General features: G+C 38.5%; 1 long non-coding RNA gene across 2 annotated transcripts in view; it reads right to left on the bottom strand.

The window, feature by feature from the left end:
- Nucleotides 1-277: 277 nt before the first annotated feature.
- Nucleotides 278-21,854, bottom strand: part of LOC308342732 — a 104,186-nt gene continuing 82,609 nt past the window's right edge. For both annotated transcript variants that reach the window (XR_013966808.1, XR_013966809.1), the window contains exons 3-4: nt 918-1,036; nt 278-589 (exon numbers count right to left, since the gene is read on the bottom strand). This is a non-coding gene — a long non-coding RNA (uncharacterized lncRNA). The remainder of the gene's footprint in view (nt 590-917; nt 1,037-21,854) is intronic.

Genomic DNA, 21,854 nt, shown 5'->3' with positions numbered 1-21,854 from the left:
GGCCTTTGGAAGGTGGTTAGTGCTTTATAAAAAAGGCTCCACATGAGGATACAAGAAATCTGTAACCTGAAAGAGAACCCTCACCTGACCAAGCTAGCCCTAATTTCAGACTTCCGGCCTCCAGAATTGTGAGAAATAAATTACTGTTATCCACAAGCGACTCAGTCTGTGGTATTTTGTTATAGCAGCTCAAATGGACAAGACGTAAGTCTTTCAAAATAATGATCTTATTCAATGTTCACCACACCTCTGAGAAGAATGAAAAAGAAAAAAATTTGCACTCCAGGTTTGTATTTATTGGAAAACATTAGAGATACTAAAATGTACAATATATCTTTTCAATTGCTGCACATGAAATGAATAAAGCAAAGACCATGGAAAATGCAACATACAATTAAGTAGGCATATTTCTTAACGTTTGTGAAGCAACTTGGATGGATTTCTCTCTGGTGAAGTACGGTGCCTCTTTACGGAGCATTCCCATTACCCAGCCTTTCCCACATCTACAAATTTCTGTGTGGACACTCTTAGGTAACGGTAATACACCAGGTCCTACTTCTCAAATAACCTTGATTGTAGCCTCCCAAATCTGAAAATAGAAATTTAAACAATTTTCACTGAATGGAATACTTACACCTTATATACCACGCAATATATTCTATTTTTTTTTAAGTTAACATTTCATGTTGTAAAATTCAAATAAATTTTACTGGATTCTATGATATTGGATGATTAGTGACTAGATATTTGGAATACTTAACAATAAAAATTCCAAAAATCCAGTAACTTCTTAACAGCTTAAGAAGTGAAAATTCAGGAAGTTCTCGCTGGGTAAAACATCATGTGAACTTTCTTCTCCATTAACTCATTTTAGATATGTCCGCAAAGCCCCTGAAATTGGCCATTGTGTCCACTACCTGCTTTGTTTCTGACCTTCATCTTGAGGGAGTGGCTCAGGCTCCTGAGCAGATTGGGGTTTTGTCCTCTTCTGCATGGGCTTCTAAATGGCTCCTTGGCATGTCACCCCCTCTCACTTCTGCACGGGAGAAGATGAGAACTCAACTAAAATCTTAATATTACCATAAAACAGTAAAGCCAGTATTCCAAATCCTAAAATGGTAACTTATTTTACTGGAATTACCTTTTAACAATTACCTTTTAACAATTACCTTTTAACAATTAGTTCCTGAAAACTTACTTAAATTTTACAGACTTGAAATTTTAGACAGCTAGACTTATGGCTTGGTTTAGAGCTGCATAAAATGGAATGCATTTTCCAAAGTATCTTCCTTCTCAAATTCTTTTAAAACTAAAAGACTGTATGTGCATTGTCTCAGGCAGCAAATTGCTCAGAACCAGGATCTTAACGCAAGACTTAACTTTTACAAATCATCTTACCTACCTCACACTGCCTTTGACCGTCAGGGAAAAAAGTACCTGAGTTATTATTTGCTGAGTTCCCTCTTCATGACAGACATTGTGCTAGATGTTGAATATACACAATATCATTTAGCCTGCTCAATAACTTCATGTAGAATTCAATAGTTTCCCATTAAAAAAAAATAAATTAAAAAAAAATTAAATTCCAGAAGTTTAACTAAAATAGCTGAGTCACCCTAGAAGTAAAGTTTTCATGGAGATTCGAACTCAGAGTGGCAATTCAAAGGCTGTGTTCTCCTTCCAACACCACACAGTTTGAGGAGGTAGACAGACAGTTAAGCCAGGAAGCCAATGCAAACCTTTCACCAACCCTGAATTAAACATAGCACTTCTTTCCACTATAAACATGGACCAGTGGTCACTAATAGCCTCAGGTATTCAGGTAATTTTAACTTTACCTCCAAAGAAACCTCAGATATTTTAATATCACAGGATAGTTGTTGCAGAGAACTTAAAATATTATTTGTGCTCATCACCACTCTGAAGTTATGAAATCGTCAAGTCTACGGACTAGATCTTGTTTTTAATTCATTAATAGAGCCTATATCACAAATTTTTAAAAATTTTGATGAATGCCTTTCCATAATATCTGTTTTCTTTGAAATTTTAAGCGTTTGATTTGATGCATTAATAATGCTATTCTGGGAGCATCCAACTCTTGGTGTTGGCTCAGGTCATGATCTCAGAGCGTGAGATGGAGCCCCATGATGGGTTCCATGCTGTGAGGAGTCTGCTTGAGATTCTCTCCTCCTCTCCCTATGCCCCTCCGGCTCATGCTCCCTATTTCACTGTCAAATAAATAAATCTTTAAAAAATAAAAACAAAAATACTATTTTGTCAAGGGACTGACCCAAAGACTTCACAAGTCTGCCCCAAATTTCCCAGCACTAATAAGATTAAGAACACCTATCTAAAGCCATATAACTAGAAATATTTGAATAAATAATGACGTACATATGGGTTTCGTTTATTGTATTTTGACTGAACTAAGACATTAGTTCTACTAGTCAATGATCCCCAATCTGGGCATCCCATATTTCTCACGTAGTTTCTCATAATATATACTCCATGAAAGCATCTCTTTTGGTTAACTTGGAAAATCAGCTTTTCACACTTGCATCATCAGAAGAAACTCCGCTGTTCTCTGCTACTCCACCTGTTCCTAGATCCTCACCTTACACAAGGCAGGACTGCAATGGGACGTCAGGGACACCAGGAAAGATTCTGTTCCCTTCCTCTTTCCCCCTCCACCAGATTTATGCTAATTATGGGTACCTCTGATCTCTTTAGGAATTTAGGGTTTAGGAGAGCCCTTCAAAATTTTTTTGTATCATTATTAGAGGTGAGAGTCAATAGTCAAGTGTCCTCTAGGAGGATGATTAACATCCACACAAAGGTATAAAAAACACACTGATTCCCCAAGGAAAGTTTTAATAGGAGAACTATGCAATCAGCAAGAAGCATCAAGAAGGGAAAAGAGCACAGCAAGAGAAATAATGTACCAAGGTCTTTCTCACAATTTTGCCCTGAACTTCAGTGATTCATTTAATTCTAGTTACAATTTCCAGTTCCTCGGTTTCCCATTTGCCAAACAGGAGTAGTAATATGTGCTTGCCACTCATGTACGGGCCGTGCGGTGAAGACTACCAGCCTCCCAGGCATCCAATGCTTTGCAGTCAGTCAAGCAAATGTCACATGCACAGTCAGTGATGGCTAAAACCAGCTCTTCCTTATGATGGATGTCACCATGGCCTGTCCTTTCCTGCTAATAATGTAGTTCTTCAATCTCTAGGCTTCCCACAACACAGGAAGACTGCAATTACATGTGTTTTTAGGCTGACTCATTTTCTAATGGTAACAATCAGTATTTAAGTTAATTAGGAAGATTCTTTTGATGTCCTTTATTTCATTCACAATTAGTCTCCTGATTTTTTTTTTTTTTAAATAAACTCTCAGCCAGTGATGGGAGGAGAAGGAATCATTTTACTATCCTCAACTTCATCTGCTTTCAGAGACTTGCTCATCCTCTGGCTAGTTCTCACTTGAAGCGCCTAAACAGAGTTTGAGTTACTCTGAGCTGACTCTGATAATGGAATTCTGAATCCAGGTCTAGAACGGGTACTTGATGTGAGAAATGTCAAAAGGTCCAGAATGCTCTCTCTCTATTTTGGGGCAATTCTCTGTTTCAAATTGAATTTCCAGACTCTAACACCTTGGCACAGATGACTTTAGCCATTAGCGCAACTTAGGACCTGAGGGAATGGACAAAGAGATGGGTAAAATTAGATGAGATGCAAAGCTTGCAGATTCTGCTAGAGAAGTGTGAGGTGAGGGGTGCTCTTCAGGAAATAGCACGGATAGGAGGACCCTACAAATGTCTGCAAAGGCGGTGAGCCCTCCCAAACAAAGTCTTCAGTGCTTTAACCACTGGCTTTTTCATCAAAAGACTGCTGTTCCCACAGCTTGAAACAAGAGAACGTAGAACATTAGTCTTCAGATGAATGTTTTTTCTAACAGGTCACAGAGACAGAGTTAGGGGCTGTCAATGGCAACCTGGTTTGGTCAGTGGCCAAAACCAAGGTCAGACTACTCATTGGTTCTCTAGGATGGCCTGTGACTGGAATTCATTCAGTCATTCACTCAACATTTAAGGCAAATCCACCCAAGCTACAGAGAATCTGAAGGAGTGATCCTTCCTCTGAAGGTACTCACCACCTTGGGTGGGAATGAAATGTTCCGACCACTCACAGACACTGACGGAACTGGGGTGAGACTCTGTGAGTGAGATATTATAGGGCATGGTAAATGGGGCTCAGCAAAAGCACGCCACTGAGCCCTCAGCAGGAAGCTCCATTTCTATTTAAAGATAACACCACAGATGGAGATCACTATCTTGTGTGTGCGGATGTGGCTGACAAAACAATAAATAGCCTCCTCTTCATTGCCTGCATATGAAGACTGACATTTGGTTTACAGCTGCAGAAACTGCTTGCTATTCCAGATGTCTGGGGCTCCATTACACTACTTCACACAAAATTACATACTGCTCCAGCACAAACACACCCCACCATCCCTACCCCCACGTTGCTAAAGCTGTGAACATCTTCTTTCTCTTCTTTGCTTGGTGAAATCCTATTCATCCTTCAACACCCAGTTGAGCCATGACTGCCACTGTGATGCCTCTATCACTAAAAGTCATTCCTCCTCAGTCACCACATTTGTCTCTTATCTCTACTGCAGCACTGATACAGCATTCGGTTATGTTGTTTCTTCATGTGCTTATCTCTCCAAAGAGTAATCATTATTTTTCAAGCATTTAGAATGGCTCCCGACAAGGCCAAATGTCGACTGATGAATGGATAAAGAAGATGTGGTGTATATATACAATGGAATATTACTCTGCCATCAAGAAGAATGAAATCTTGCCATTCGCAATGAGGTGAATAGAGCTAGACTGTATTAGGCTAAGTGAAACAAGTCAGTCAGAGAAAGACAATTACCATATGATTTCACTCACGTATGGAATTTAAGAAACAAAAAAGATGAACATATGGGAATGGGGGAGAAAAGAAAAGGAGAGAGAGAAACAAACCATAAGATACTCTTAAGGGTAGAAAACAAACTGACAATTGATTGAGGGAGATGGGCAGAGGATGCCCTAAATGGGTGCTGGGTATTAAGGAGGGCACTTAATAAGTGATGAATCACTAAATTCTACTCCTGAAACCAATATTGCACTATAAGCTAACTAAATACAATTTAAATAAATATTTGAAAAAAAAAAAAGAATGGTTCCTGACAAATAAATCACTGATAACTTAATGAAGAAATTAATAGCCTACTCTAATAAAATTGTTTTTCGGGGTGTCTGGGTGGCTAAGTTGGTTAAGAAACCAGCTCTTGAGTTCTGCTCAAGTCATGATCTCTCAGGGTCATGAGATCGAGCCCTACATTGGGCTCCAAGCTCAGGAAGGAGTCTGCTTGAGAGTCTCTCTCCCTTTCCCTCTGCCTCTGTTTCTCTCCCTTATTCATTCCATCTCTCCCTCTCTCTCTAAAATAAATAAATAAATCTCTAAAGGAATTGTTTTTCAGCAAGCATCATTTTAGTGCCGGCATACCAACTGTCCTAAAACATATTTGGATGACCTGAACCTGTCATTTGAAGCCATCATTATAGCTCAGAGATGAAGCTAAAGTAAAGAATAAGAGGTTGGGTGCATGTTTGTTTCGTGAAGAAGTCTCAGAGTTCTTTGAAAAAATAAGACAGAGTTTCTCCCCTATAGACCTCCAGTTTGCTCTATAATTTGATTTACTCATGGTCCACAGACTCAATCTTAAAGACAGAGCAAGGCCGCTCTGAGCTTGATTCAGGTCAATGAGAGCAGCATCAGTAACAGCCCTCATCACCTCTAACTTGTACCAATCACTACTTCAAAGCAAGAGAGAAATTCAAGTCTTCGTCAGTCTTTGCCAAACATTACTGACCACTCTAGATACCCACCCCTGCACTCCATCATTAGCTGGTGCAATCCTAAGCACTTACACTTGGAAAGGATCTGGTAATCATCTGTTCTGACTCACCCCCAAAGTAGGAACATTTTCTATTCCATTTAGAGCAGATGGTCACCAACATCTGCTTAAAAACGTCTACAGCCAAGACGCTCCTTCCTCTGTGAGGTATCTATGTAACTCTGAACAACTGTAGAGATTAATGAGCAAATACCCAGAAAGCATATAGGGCCTGGCAAACAATAATTGCTCAGTACGTGTGACTGACATTTTTTATCATTATCTACTCTCAAACCCCTTTTATTTCACTGACAATCCCTTCTTTTAAGATACGAAACAATGTGCAAGTGAGCAAAATGTTATGTCTAGTATACTTCAGTTTATGTAAAGTATAAAGAACCCACATATATGTATGATGATGTGTGTGTGTGTGTAACAATGCTTACAAAGCTTTCATTTATTTTTTATTTATTTGCTTACAAAGCTTCTTGAAGGAGTCCCCGGCTGCCACTGCCGATGATACCCATTGTGAGAAACCAAATGCCCACATCAAAGATTCTGTCTCCAGTCATTTGATGCCAGAAATGTGCTGAGCTCTGTGTCAAAGGTGAGATAAAAAGCCCTCCCTCCAGTCTTATGCTATACATTGTCACCTGGACCTTGAAGAAATATGTCTATATCCAGAGCCCTACAGAATCCATCATTCATCTAAGCTGACCCAAGACACCGGGCATGGTGCCATCTTCCTATCTCCAACCTTTCCAAAGCTCAGCTACTAACTTCATTTGGAGAAAATGAATACACACAAAATATGTGCACAAGAGTAAGAAACTATTTCTGTATTGGTAAATTTAGAAATTATCTAAAGGGCATAGTATTCAGAGATACAGCTTTGGCTAGAACATAAACACCTTTCAACACTGTCACACAGAGCAGTTTAGTTACTGAGAGCCATAGCTCTCAAACATACACTTTTCTCATTATGGGCAAAGCTCTGTAATTATAAAACCAACTACTCCAGTCCTGCAGTTTCCCTAAGAAAAGAACTCTTTCTGCTAAAGGTGTCTTCAAGTCTCCAGCTCAAGCAGACACCCCTGCAAACTTTGAAACGACAGGTTGGTTTTGTCCTCACCTTCTACCTTTGCCATTCAGATCTAAACTCTTAGACTGAAGGGTCAAGTTTCAGTCTGAACTTATATCCTGGGTATTTACGTTGGGAAAGGGGATCTTAGCTTTACCATCCAGTCATCTAAAATTTATTCATTAATTCATTAAGTAACATTTTGAGTAACTGTTTTGCATGAGCCATATATGCTCACTATTGCGTTCCCCTGGATATATTTCCATTTACAGAATACCGCTATGAAGTGTGGGAAATCATGAAAAGTTCTCTTCCTGCCAATTCCATGAACATTCTGTTTGGCTTATTTTTCATGACCATGAGATTTTTTTCTGAACTTGAGACAGAAATCAATGCAAAGGCGCAGTGTGTCTAGTATGTTACTGTTCTGTAACAGGAAAAGACTACACATAAGCAAAAGCATAGACATGAAGTACGTCTGGAAGGAATAGTGTTAGTGATGCTGCTGAGGAGAGAAAGTAGATAGCTTAGTGAAAAGGTGACATCTTAGGTGATAAGAAAAAAACAACGTAAAATCCTGTTTCTGTCCTTGAAGTCTGAAGAAGCAAATACTAAAAAGCAAGTACATGCTTATTATCACTGTATGTTCTACACTTTTTCAATCTCTAACTAGATCCATGTATGGAGCATTCAAAAAATCATAAACATTGCATAACACAGACATAATCTCAGTAAGTTTAGAATTAACTTTTGCATAAAAAAATTCTGAGGTCATCTCTTTCTTGACATAGCGATTCTTAGACTTTTCTTTTCTCTCCTATCAGTAACAAGTCCTATCTCCAACCCACCAGACAAATTAGCAGCTTCTCACTTACTGCAAATAACTGAGTGTATTACTTTCCTACTGCCAATGTAAAAAGTTACCACAATGTCTCAAAACAACACAAATTTATTATCTTACAGTTCTAGAGGTCAGAAGTCTAGCAGGGGTCTTATGAGGCTAAAATAAAAAGGTAGCAGAGTTGCAATCCTTTCTTGAGGTTCTAGGGGAAGAATCCATTTCTTTGTCCTTTCCACGTCTAGAAGGTGCCCACAATTACAGGCTTGTGACCCCTTATATCTGTAAAGCCTGCAATGGTGTCAGTTAAAACTTTTTCGTATTTCATGACTCTAATGCTGACCCTTTTGACTCCCAATACCACTTTTAAAGAACCTTTATGATTACATTGGGCCCAGCCAAATAGTTCAGGATTATCTCCTAATTTTAAGGTCAGCTCATTAGGAAAATTGATTCCGGGGGTACCTGGATGGTTCTGTCACTTAAGTGTCTGCCTTCAGCTCAGGTCATGGATCTGGGGGTCTTGGGATCAAGCTCTGCATCAGGCTCCCTGCTCAGTGGGGATCTTGCTTCTCCCTCTCTCCCCTGATGATGTGCTATCTCTCACTCTCTCTCTCAAATAAATAAATAAAATCTTTAAAAAAAAATCTTGATTCCATCTGCAACCTTGATTCCCTGTGCCATGTAACAACATATGCACAGGCTCTAAGATTAGGACATAGATGTCGTTGGGTGGCCACTATTCTGCCTACCACAGTAAACAGTAAATAGGTTACACAGCTAGCTAGCTAGCTAGCTAGCTAGATACATACATACATACATACATAATACAGTTTCTGAAGAGATATAGCCTCTTCCACGGGATGGCTTTTAAGTTATAAAACGTAACAGTCAAAGTCCTTGTCTGAAACAGGTGCTGTTGGAGTCCTCTGGCACTGTTGGGAGCCATTCCAAGACAAATGAGGAAGTAGCTGAGATAGTCTATTAATATATGCTCTGCAACCTGACTTCCTGGATTCAAATCCCAGGTCTACCAGTTAGACAGTGTGACTTGCGCCTCAGTTTCCTCATTCATAGAATGAAGTCAGTATTAGTACCTCTATCATAGGATTGTTGTAAGGCTTACACAAGTTACTACCATTTAGAACAGTGCCAGCACATAATAAGTACTCCATACATGCTACTTCGTTTGACTTGATTCATACTTCCATGACTCAGAGTGCTCACAAGGGAATCCCTGCCAAGACCCAGAAACGTTCAGCCCCAGAGTGAAAATCCTGTCTCTGTCCTACGAGTATTGAGAAGAAAATATTGATGGTGTTTTGGGGTGTCTGGGTGGCTCAGCCATTGAGCCTTAGAATGGAGTCCCGCATGGGGTTCCTTCCTCCACAGAAAGCCTGTTCTCTCTCTGCTACTCCCCCTGCTTGTGTTCCCGCTCTTGTTATCTCTGTCCAAAAAAAAGAAAAGAAAAAGAAAATATTGATGGTGTTTTAAAATCCACCTTGCTACCTAGGTTTTTCCTTTTTCCTTTTGATTTGATTTTATTTTTTAAAAAAGATTGTATTTATTTATTTGACAGACAGAGATCACAAGTAGGCAGAGAGGCAGGCAGAGAGAGAGGGAAGCAGGCTCCCTGATGAGCAGAGAGCCCGACGCGGGGCTCAATCTCAGGACCCTGAGATCATGACCTGAGCCAAAGGCAGAGGCTTAACCCACTGATCCACCCAGGCGCCCCTTTCCTTTTGATTTTAAAAAGGAGAGTTAAAATAACAACCTGTCCAGTAGAATATCAGTGCAGAACCTGGTGAGCCTACTGGCTTCTACTACGGGTTACATGGATTGAGCTAGACAATCTTTGACCTCAAGGAAATTGCCACATAATGGGTAGGCAGAACAAACAAAGATAGAACATAATTAAGCAAATTTAACAAAAAGTTAATTTCTATAGCCCCAGATAAACTGAATCTAATAAAGCAAAGGGAGTGGCTCTCCATTTTGTTCTGTTTGGCCCCCAATGTACCAAATCTAAAAGGTCTGTATAGCAATTCTCATTGCTAACACCAAAGAAACAGAATGCAAGTGTCAATCAAAGTACCTACTTTTTTTTTTTAATTTTATTTATTTATTTGAGAAAGAGAAAGTGAGAGAGAGCATGAGAGGGGAGAAGGTCATATGGAGAAGCAGACTCCCTGTGGAGCTGGGAGCCCAATGCAGGACTCCACCCTGGAACTCCAGGCCAATGACCTGAGCAAAAGGCAGCTGCTTAACCAACAGCAGGCACCCCAAAGTATCTACTTTAACTGTAAACTTTAAACTGTTAACTTTAAACTATAACCACACAATTGGACCAAACTACCTTCCATCAGTCTCTCAGTAAATTTTTCCTCTAGTTTCTAGGGACTGTTTCTAGGAAATCACTAAAAGATAGCTAATTCATCCCTCTGGACTCATTATGCTAAAGGATTATCGAATGCACAAAGCTCAAAGATAATTGCAAGAGCCCACGGTATCTTAGTTCGACAACTAAACACTCTTTAAAACATAAAGATTACACTGAAAACCGTTTGGTGTTTTACTATTAGAATGTTGTAACAGCCTATCTTCATTCCTGCAAAATTACTGCCAAATTGGAATCAGTAAATCTCTCTTTATCCTCCTTTCAAGTACTTTGGCAGTCACTCCAGCATATAATTTAAAGTACTAAGAAAACTGATGATACCTGAATGTCAACACCATGGAACGGGAGTGCATAGTTGCTGTTCTGTACTTCATCATGATCGCCAAATGAAATTCAGTTTTATACTGTCAAATACAGCAATTTCTCTCAATGTGATAAGCTATGTTAACTAATGATCTAAGGAGAAATTAAATACTGCCTGCTAAGTATACTACTATAATCTGATTAAATCCAGTCTTCAGCCAATCCATAATTTTCATTACCCTTATGAAAATGTTCTGGACTAGGATCTTTTAAGTTTCCTGTAAACAAAATGAAATTTCCTTTGAGGTGAATAATGTAGCCAGAGTCTATGAAATAAATGTTTGGTAAAATTTGTCTATAGCTCCCATTAACAAACATCAAAGTTATAAAGCATATTAGTTGGTAATAACACATTTATTGACATTTATGACAATTTATTTTTTATAATAATAATATATTTATTATTATTATATAAATAAATATAATTTATTTATTATTGACATCAGCTTATAAGCACCTTTTTTGAAAGCTTTTTATTTATTTTTATTACTACTTTTAAGTAGGCTCCATCCCCAGAGTGGAGCTCGATGCAGGGCTTAAACTCATGATCCTGAGATCAAGACCTGATCTGAGATCAAGGGTCCGTTGCTTAACCAACTGAGCCAGCCAGGTGCCCCAAATTACAAGCACTTTTAAGTGAAAAACATTTTTCCTCTTTGCTCAGAAATTGTCCAACTCTCCCGGTTCAGTGAGGAGAGAAGCAAAGCTTTATCAAAGAGGTTGAGAGTCTAAACCAAATGGGATACTGTGTAATCACAGCAGAAGCCTCATTCTGACTGTTTTTTTGTTTTTTGTTTTTTTTTTTGGCAGGGTGGGGTGGTGGGGTGGGGTCAACTTATTTGGTCAAAGTGAGTTTTTGATTAAATAGAAAAAAAACTTTTTAAAAATAACACTTGAATCTTTGCATTCATTCAAGAAACGTTAGACATCACCACTAAGCATTAGATACTATTCTAAGAACCAGGGATACGTACCTAAGGGACATGGCCAAAGAGAGGCATTATCAGGATTCCAAGCATCAGGCAATGTCTAAAAGTGGGTGCTTGAGAGCAGCTGTAATGTCTGCTGAAGAAAAAAAGTGCCATATTCCGGGCGTAGGGCCCAGCCAACTAATATTTTTAAAAAAGAGAATGATGGTTCAAAGAACTGCTGTTAAAAATAATTACAAATTAATAAAAAAAAATTTCTGAAAACAAGGCGAAGATGCACAGCAGACCAGACAAGCTCAAGAAGAAAGTGGTCAGCAAATAAAAAATAAAGAATGATCGGGTGCAAAGAAACCCAGAGCAGAAACTTCTAGTGATGAATGAGACTCTCTGGAAAACTACATCTGATGACTCGGAGTGTATCAGTCTCATCTGACTGTGTTTATAAAAAGGGAAAAAAACGATGAACTTGGGATCGTTTCCCCTCATACTGCAATCAATAGAAACTTCCTTTTCGCAATGAGACTTTAAACAATTAGGGAAACATTTTGGTTTCCAGCTAATGGGTTTAATAGTGATTGCCATTTCAGGAAAAGCACTTCATCCAATTGTAGACATGCCAAAGGTGGAAGAGAGGGGAGCAGAAGCAGCATAAACTGTACTAAAGGCCCTCACAGCTGGCTTTGAGTCACTGAGAAAATAATGTCCTTCCTCTAATAATCCCTTAAAGACTTGGGTTTGCTTTCGTTCGGGAGGAGAATGTGCTGGCCTAAGAACAACTGTTGTTTCAGCACTTGAGCATCAGGGAGCTAGATGTTCTATTTATTGTACTGATGCCAGGCATTCCTAAGTAATATGTGAGCTGACCTTGAGAAAATACACATATAGTGGAGGTTCAAATACGGAGAGACCAGTTTCTAGTTAATGGCATAGTCAAACCTCCCACATTTTTTCCTTCTGTTCATCATCCTAGGGTCGCTAAATATTTTCTTGTTCCCTTGCTCTTCACCGGGGACCAAAGCTGGGCAGAGACATCTTGGCCACAGACATCTTGAGTACCATAAGTAATCTGTAAGTTTGGAGCCTGCTCTTCCAGAATTAACCACCGCATTTGCCTCCACCAGCATCATATTGTACGAAATGTATTGAACTTATGATCTTGCTTTATGTAGGCATCAATATTTTTTTTTTTTTTTTAAAGATTTTATTTATTTATTTGTCAGAGAGAGAGAGCGCGCGAGTGAGCATAGGCAGACAGAGTGGCAGAGGGAGAAGCAGGCTCCCTGAGGGGCAAGGAGCCCGATGTGGGACTCGATCCCAGGACGCTGGGATCATGACCTGAGCCGAAGGCAGCTGCTTAACCAACTGAGCCACCCAGGTGTCCCTGTAGGCATCAATATTTAAGTCAACCTACACACACGGGTATATAAAAATTTGTCATAAATACTGATGTTAATATGATATAGGAGGATGATAATTAAGATTGGATTAAATATAATGGATTATATTCATGAATTAAAAATAATTGGCATTGAACCAATAAAGCATACTCATGCATTATGTATTCACTAAGCTAATTTCTTGTTTAGTTCCTTAACAAAACATCCAAGTGTCCTCTCAATTTTGTGTTACTGGATTATGCCATTTGCTCTGCAAATAAACTGTACTTTTAATTAAAAAGAACTCCTGTAGTGTGAAATCGAAAGTTTTGTAAAGCAACATGTAATATACAATTCCCCTTTAGGATATTCTATCAAGTAGGAATAGTTTCAGCTGCAAGTAATAGAAAACTTGACTAGTGGTCTTAAACCAAAGGGACATTACTTAACAAAAAGACCAGAGAAAAGCCATCCCCATGTTGAATCATGGCTCAATGATGCCACCAAGTATGCAGGCTCCTTCAAATTTTCTGTTCAACCATCCTTGGTATGCATTCAGTATTTTCTTCAAGGTACAACTCTCAAAGCATCTTGTTCACATATAACATCATAGAACAGTAGGGTTTTCCTGGGGCACCTGGGTGGCTCAGTCGTTAAGTGTCTGCCTTCAGCTCAGGTCATGATCCCAGGGTTCTGGGATTGAGCCCCACATTGGGCTCCCTGCTCAGTGGGAGGCCTGCTTCACTCTCTCCCACTACTGCTTGTGTTTCTCTCTCTCTCTCTCTCTCTGTGTCAAGTAAATACATAAAATCTTTAAAAAAAATTACAGTAGGACTTTCCCAATTTCCTAATGTATTACTTAAAGATTATTTTCCAGAACAGATTCGTGTGCCCACTCAAACAAGTCACTGGCAAGGAACAACAAGACTGTCATTATTGCTTTACACCAAATGTGACTATACCCAGGAGCTTGGTACATTGGCATGGAAGGTAAGCCACCAAGGGAGTCCACCCCATATAAGGCCCTTCTGAAGCCAAGCATTTAATGCAGGTCCTTCTATGCAACTAAATGGTGATATTCTAACTCTTGCACACTAGAATCAAAGCTGAAAAGATGCTTACTGGCTTGGGCATTGGAGTGTCCCCACTGATTTATCTGCAAGTCAGCAGGTCCTCTCTCTTGCATGGAGAGGCAACAGCTCTAATGTCAACAGTAGGAAACAAATGCTACTGTCTCCCATCCCCAGCTAGGATTTGACAAGGATGAGAGGGGAAGCAAAGAGACAAGGAGTGAAGAGCATCTTCATTTTTGCAGATGGAAACAGAAAAAATTATGAAATCTTAGGTCCAAAACTTTCAGCAAGAACCCAAGATAACATTTTCTTCTACTAACTGCCCTGGGAAGACTACAGGAACTTTGAAGTAAGGATCAGAACACTGCTTCAACTCTGCAATCAAAGAGCTTAGGAATGACATCTACCCTCATCACCGTAAATCATCTTTACGTAAGGGGTCAAATTTCTGGGTTAAACAATACTGTTTAACTACTAAATATACGTATATTGCAAAGTAATTCAAAATTTATGCCAGAGCATAAATCTGGCATTTTGGCCTATTAAGAAAGAGCTTTCTAGATTTGTCATCAGAATGTACTAAAGGGAAAGAAAACAAGTTATGAAATTAAAGCCATAATCAGCTTAAGTGGAAACAATACTATCTGTTCATGATTGCCATTCCCATCATCAGCTGAATTAGCAAAATCCCGGACCGCATGACTCCAAGCTTCAAATGACTTAGGACTGATAGTCAGTAATGCTGTGTAACGGAAGGAAGACAGGTGGTTCACCAAGTCTGCCACTGGGAGCCTTTAGAAAAGCCGCTTCAACTTTATGGGTCTTGATTTCCTTATCTATAAAATTATAAAAACAAAGTCCGCGCTACAGGGTTGGAATGGGACCAAGCCAAATAAAGGATGCTCATTTATTATCATATTGATACATCAGGTTAAGTTCCTTTTTATTTTTTATTTTTTAATTTTTTTATAAACATATAATGTATTTTTATCCCCAGGAGTACAGGTTTGTGAATCGCCAGGTTTACACACTTCACAGCACTCACCATAGCACATACACTCCCCAATGCCCATAACCCCACCCCCCTCTCCCGACCCCCACCCCTCAGCAACCCTCAGTTTGTTTTGGGAGATTAAGAGTCACTTATAGTTTGTCTCCCTCCCGATCCCATCTTGTTTCATTTATTCTTCTCCTACCCCCCTATCCCCTCGTGTTCCTTTTTTTTTTTTTTAATTTATTTTTAGTTTTTAGTTTCTTGAGAGAGAATTTTAAGCAGGCTCCATGCCCACCCAGGAGCCCTACCTGGGGCTCAATGTCATCACCCTAGAATCATGAGATGAACAGATATCAAGAGTTGGAAGCTTAACTGACTGAACTACCTAGGCACTCCAGGTTACATTCTTTTTAGGAACATCTTAAATATATGGGACACTAAAGAAAACAAATATGTGGGTGGGGGGGAAGCCAAGAAAAGAATCTTCGTGCGATGCACTGTTCTGCCAATTTATTTTTTCCAGCACAGTGGTTTTTATCTAGACAGTCATAGTGTCCCATAGGACCTGTTAGCTACAAATTACAGATATTTCATATATGTCAAGAAACTGAAGAACGAAAATGAGATGAAATCCCAATGCAAGTCTATACGCCAAATGTGATTAGAAAAATTTTGACATTAAAGCCTGAGAGTCAAAATAAATCTCTGAAATTAAAGCACACGCTTAGGAATTTACATATTATCCATTTGGCATTTCATTTTCTTGTCCTTTTCGCACATCAACTGGGATATAATTGACACATTGTAGGAAAAAAAATGAACAAACGCTCTTGCCATTTGCTATGTCTCTGTTATTTTCTAACTTTGTCTTTATCTGAGTTATCTCTGTAACACACACACACACACACACACACACACACACACGTGGACTACGGAGGCAGGCATTCATTTACAGAGCGAGGCCAGGGGGCATCTGGATGGCTCTGACTGTACAGCGTGCGACTCTTGGTCTTGGGGTTGTAGTTGCAAGGTCCACATTTGGTGTAGAGATTACTTTTAAAAAGAGAGAGAGAGAAGGCCAGGAAGCCAGATCACACTAAGAGAGGTGAGTTGCAAAGTAATTCATCAACAGCTACTTCTCTGGCTATAAATCCCTCTAGTGTGTATGGGTGTGTGTGTTTAGGCAATATGCTCTCATTTTCCTACTTTCCTCCTTAAATGCTACCTCAAGGGTTTATTTTAGTCTGCAAGAAATTAGGCAGGTAGGGAGGGAAGATAATTTCCAATATAAGATGCCAGTTCCTTATATCCATAGGTTATCCTCCTAGTGCTACCATTGCTAAACACTGTCTCTGCTTTATTTCTCTGTTGGGAATTTACATACCACGTTCCTCCCCTTCTCAAAACTGAAAGGTCTTCTCTAAGCTACTAGTTCACTTATTATCTGCAACTGATCCTTAACAGACATCTTCAGAATCAAATTTTCATTTTCTCCCATTTTTTTTAAGATTTTATTTATTTATTTGACACACAGATCACAAGTAGGCAGAGAGGCAGGCAGAGAGAGAAGGGAGGAAGTAGGCTCCCTGCTGAGCAGAGAGCCCGATGGGATCATGACCTGAGCCAAAGGCAGCAGCTTTAACCCACTGAGCCACCTCAGTGCCCCATTTTCTCCCATTATTAATGATAAACCACGTACAGTTCTACTATTTTGACTTTGTTTCTCAACTTCCTGCTTTTTCCCTGATTAGAGGCATGAGTTCCTTAATGAAGTTCGTTTTCTCATTCTCATTCTTAAACATTACGTGTACTTGTGGTGATATCTCTTCCCTTGTTGACTTCAAATTAGATTTTTTTTAATTAGGCAGGCAGCCCCTAGATATGTACCCTTGAGAACAGATGGGTGCCAAAGTCTGCAATGTATACAAAAAAATTTCAAGAGACAGTTATTATATATATTTTCTTAGGATCCCAGAAATTGATATTGAGAAGGCATCAGGTTCAACTGCTTTATAGAACACCCACCCCAATCTATAACATGTTAGAGTAAATGGGGAAATTCAAAAGACATATTTACAGAGCATATATATTTACAAGATAATGTAAATCATCCACAAAAGACAACTGATCCTAAATTATGGATGATTCTACTTTTTTAAATAGTTACACCGTTCAAGTGATGGTTTTCCACTGAGAAGAAATGTAAAGAGAAGAAAATGCATCTCTTTCTTTCTTCCTCTCTTTCTTTCTTTTTTTTTCATTTAGAGAAAATAAGGAAGCAAAGAAGTTTGACAACAGATTGACTCTCTTCAGGCAATTCTGTTTAAAGGTAATGAGATTGTTTCAGATGCTCCTGAGAAGAAAGAATAAGGGAACCTTTGGCCCAGACCCACTTTCCCAAGCTGCTGCCTTTGATTCTATGAGAAGAGACTTTTCAACTCCACAACCTGCATGAACCACCTATGCTGTGCCAGGCCCTAAGCTAGGGTTTGGGAAGAATAATACATAGTCACGTCTCTAAAGAGTTCCCAGCTTGGAAAGAGAAACAAACACATGAAATAATAATTAAAATACCATGTGCTGAGAAGCATAATAGAAGTACAGGCAAATACAGGCAAAGTGTTCAGGGCTCATAGAAAGTTCTTCCAGCTGGCATCAGGAAAGGCTTCCCAGAGGCAGTGGCATATTACAGAGAATAGAGAATAAAGAACAAAATGTATACCAACGAGTCCTCATTCTCCCTCCTAGTTTCCCCAGAAGGATTCTGCAGAGAGCAGCCCAAAAGCATATTTCTGTAGCATGAATCACGAGAGTGCTAGGCAATTGTCACCCCAATAGCATTTCTAAGGAAAGCAATTAACTAGCAATTTTCCTTTATTATTTCACTCATCCACATAATTAAATATTCTCAACATACTTATTTCATAGTACTTTATAAAGAATGATAACACTATCTACTATATACTAATGATAATATAATTAGGCACCAGTTTCACACGCTTTGATGTACTCTTTCAAAAAATTATCTTAAAATGCAAGTTTAATGTGAGGTTAAGATTGCCCTCTTTTCTCCCAAGACACTAGAGCGTGTCTTTATTTCACATGGGTAATATGCTAAAGGCTTGCTTAGATTATTCCAGTTTTCAAGGAAAATTTAAAGGTTTATATGAATATATTTGGGTGAGCCTGGTGGTGGGTATTATGGAGGGCATGTATTGCATGGAACACAGGGTATGGTGCATAAACAATGAATTTTGGAACACTGAAAAGAAATAAAATAAAATAAAATGAAAAAAAAAAAAAGACCAGTACTAAAGCTAACCAAAAAAAATAAAAAATAAAAAAAATAAAATGTCACTGGTCCCTCAAAATCACTCCCAAGGGATTTTGTCAGTTTTTCCATTTTGTTTTCCAATATATGATTACTGTCATTGTGCTTATTATACTGTATAAACCTTCACACATATATACACACATACCTATGTACAAAACTTTTGTACATTTTATATATACAAACATATACATATATGCTTATATAGATGATGCATAAATATAATAAAAAGCCCCTTAACCTTGCCTCAGATCTCATCTCTAGGTCTTACAAATATCAAAAGCTATTTTTCCTCAATCCCTTTCCTGAAGTCTTCATGTGCCAAGATAAAAATGTTCAACCCTAGATGTGGTTTCCTTAGAGTTATGGACTATGAGGCTCATCCTAACTCCACTACTGGACCCTCTGTATACGACTTTAAGTCCACTTTTCTCAAAGTAAGGAGGTGTACGTTTATTTCATTTACTTTCCCCATTATTTGTGCAGTTTCAGGCCGTGCTGACACCTAGTTCAGAGCAGCAGAGCAAGACTAATAATAAAACAAACTGGCCCCAGTTAATAATTATACATACAGCTTGGCCCTTTCTATCTTAGTATCTCTTATGAGAGTTTTCTTTGAAAGTTAATACCTCTTGCTTTTTGAGGCAGATCAAAGCCAATTTTTGGTGTGCTCCATATTTCAAGAGATGTCTTAACATTTCCAGTAATAGTATTTCCCTTATATACATTCTTGTTTTCAATGCATTTTTGTAACTAGCTTCCTATTTATGCCCACAAAAGGTGGGCATGATCAGGTGAAGCAATTTAAGATACAAACCCCTTGAAAGTCAGGAGATAAGCTTTAATAGCTATATTAAAGTCCGTGTTATAACTTCTAAACCATGACATGGTCACATTTGGAGGAAAGCAAAGCCAAGGATTTGCCTTACGTGGTGATCAGTCTTTTGTAGGACTGAGAGCAAAGTCTCCCCGACTCCTCGCTCATCAAAACACACTGCGTCTGTCCTTTTCATATGTATACCTTGTGCACAGAATTACAACTCCGGTGCTAGCCAAAGCTCATGTGCTGCTTTCTTCTAGTTTGCAAACACAACAAGAGAGTTGACTCCACAGTTCTCTTAAGCTGGCTTTGGTCTTAAGCAAGCTGGCCAGGGTTGTGCTGAAAACCTTCTGCCGAGATTTTTTTTTATTTGTTTTGGGCACAATTATCATTAAGGTCAATGCATAACTACATATCCAAGCAAGTCATTTATCTGTGCAGTGGCTTAACAAAAATTAGGTTGTATCATTCTTTAAATACCTCATTACTCAGTGCTGCTGATGCTCCTTTGTCATTAACCATAAACCACCTGGGATTTTCCAGCTCTGCTGTATATCCCTGGTTGCCTCGCAAGAATGGAGGCACAGAAGCATAATTAAAGACCTATTTATTAATGTCATACATAAGTGTGGGGTGTACACTTTACAGAACATTTTGTCTTAAGAGAGGAGGTCAGTTTTTCCAAAAGCTTAATTCACATGCTTCCATGGTTTTGAACACTAACCATCCAGCATGAATGCTGAGATACGACAAACGTGATTTCTGAGAATGCTTTCTCTGTTTTTGCCTATAAATATGCCAATTGCTTAAAAAAAAAAAAGAATGTAAAAAGGAAAAATGTCAAACATGAAAGATTTACCATCAATCCCAAATCAGAATGGAAGCTTTGCTTTCATTAAAAAGGATTTCCACGTAACAGTTAATAATATTTTAGCATTCCTCTCCCCCTCACCATTCACCATTTCTCAACTCCTTTACAATATCCCTTATTTTCTTATGTTTCTCATTGCCAAGAGAAACAGCAGAATGAACAATTCCCCTGTTTACTTCTGTAGAACACTGAGGTTCCAGGAGGTGGACAGAGAAATCATTTTTTTTTTAAGGTGTATTTATTTGAAAGAAAGGGAGAGAGAGTCTTAAGCAGACTTCGTGCTGAGCACAGAGCCAGATGTAGGGCTTGATTTCACAACCCTGAGACCACAGCCTGAACCGAAAGCAAAAGTCAGATGCTTAACCAACCTCACCTTCCAGCCTCTCCCAGATACATCTTTTTAAATCAAATCTGGATGGTTTTAAAACTTTCATAAAGTGGGACAATTCATGGACTGATTTTTCTCTGTCGAATGTGCTTGCTCCACACATTTTTCTTAAAGGTTTGACATATCTGTAGCTCATTTACACTAGAATTTGGTACAAGATGGTATTTATTGAATGAAACTATATTCTTAGTTGTTTTAAGCTGAATATAACAACAGTTCATCATGTTCTACAGAGATGAGTATGACTTTCGGGAGTTCTGTTACATGAGCCAGTTTGAGTTTCTAAATCTTCTTCCTGCTTCCAGTTCCTCCCAGAATCATCTTCCTAAAGGACCTCTAAACTCATTCCTCTAGGAGAACCTTGAACAGGCTTGCTGTTGTTTGTTGCACAAAATCCAAACATCTGAGCAGAGAACAAGGGTCCTTTCAGCTATACTATAGTGCATTGATTTTACAAAAACAAAAACAAACTTTCTCTATTTCGTTTTTTACAAAAACAAACTTTTCCCTATTTTACACCATAGGGCTTGATATGCACGTGTGTGATGTGTGTGTGTGTTTACAGTCATATCACACAATACACACTCGGGAGGGGCATTTTCATTCATAATACAATGTATACCTGGAATCTATATGACTTATTTTTGTAAAGAAACCATGTTTAATTACATGTTATATTCTGAACCAAGAAACTTATACAAAATAAATTACATGCCTACAGTAATAGGTGAGAAAATGCTGCTAAAGATATATACCCTAGGACTCCTGGATATAATAAAATTATCCTATAGGTCAAATAAGAAACATGACCAAGTAGTGTAATTAAGATCATCTAATGGACTGATGCCTATATAGCACAGAGGAGCACTCTATTTCATAATATTTTATCTAAAATTAATATACAGGGGCACCTGAGTGGCTCAGTTGGTTAAGCACCTGCCTTCAGCTCAGATCATGATCTCAGGGTCCTAGAATTGAGCCCCATAGCAACCTGCTCAACCTACTCCTGGCTTTTCGTTGTCTCTGTCAAATAAATAAATTTTAAAAATCTTTTTAAAAATTAAAAAAAAAATTAATATGCAGGCTATAACAAACACTAAATTGCTTTAATTTGTACATTTATTTATAGTTGTTTAATTCATAACAGTAATGTTTATATCCTAAACATTTAGAAATACTTAGTTGAGTAATTTGGAGTACTCCAGTCTCTCTAAGAAAGCTGTCCAAAGAAAATCAGATGGGTGTCTTTTCTTATAGTAAATGTCTTTGTTGTGCAGTAGTGTTTCAATTCATTCTAGTTCCTTCAGAAATATTTTCAGACAGATACATCACTATATTTTCATAGGCATTGTTATTTCCCTTGCTGAAAAGCATTTTTTTCTTTAAATAAGTACTGTTCCAATATCTCTGCGTTTTGCTTTGTTAAGCGGGAACTAAAAATTT

Source organism: Martes martes (assembly GCF_963455335.1).
Source record: "Martes martes genome assembly, chromosome: 5".
Classification (NCBI taxonomy): Eukaryota; Metazoa; Chordata; class Mammalia; order Carnivora; family Mustelidae; genus Martes; species Martes martes.
Note: the sequence above shows the minus strand (reverse complement) of the source record. Positions and strands in the feature narration are given on the sequence as shown.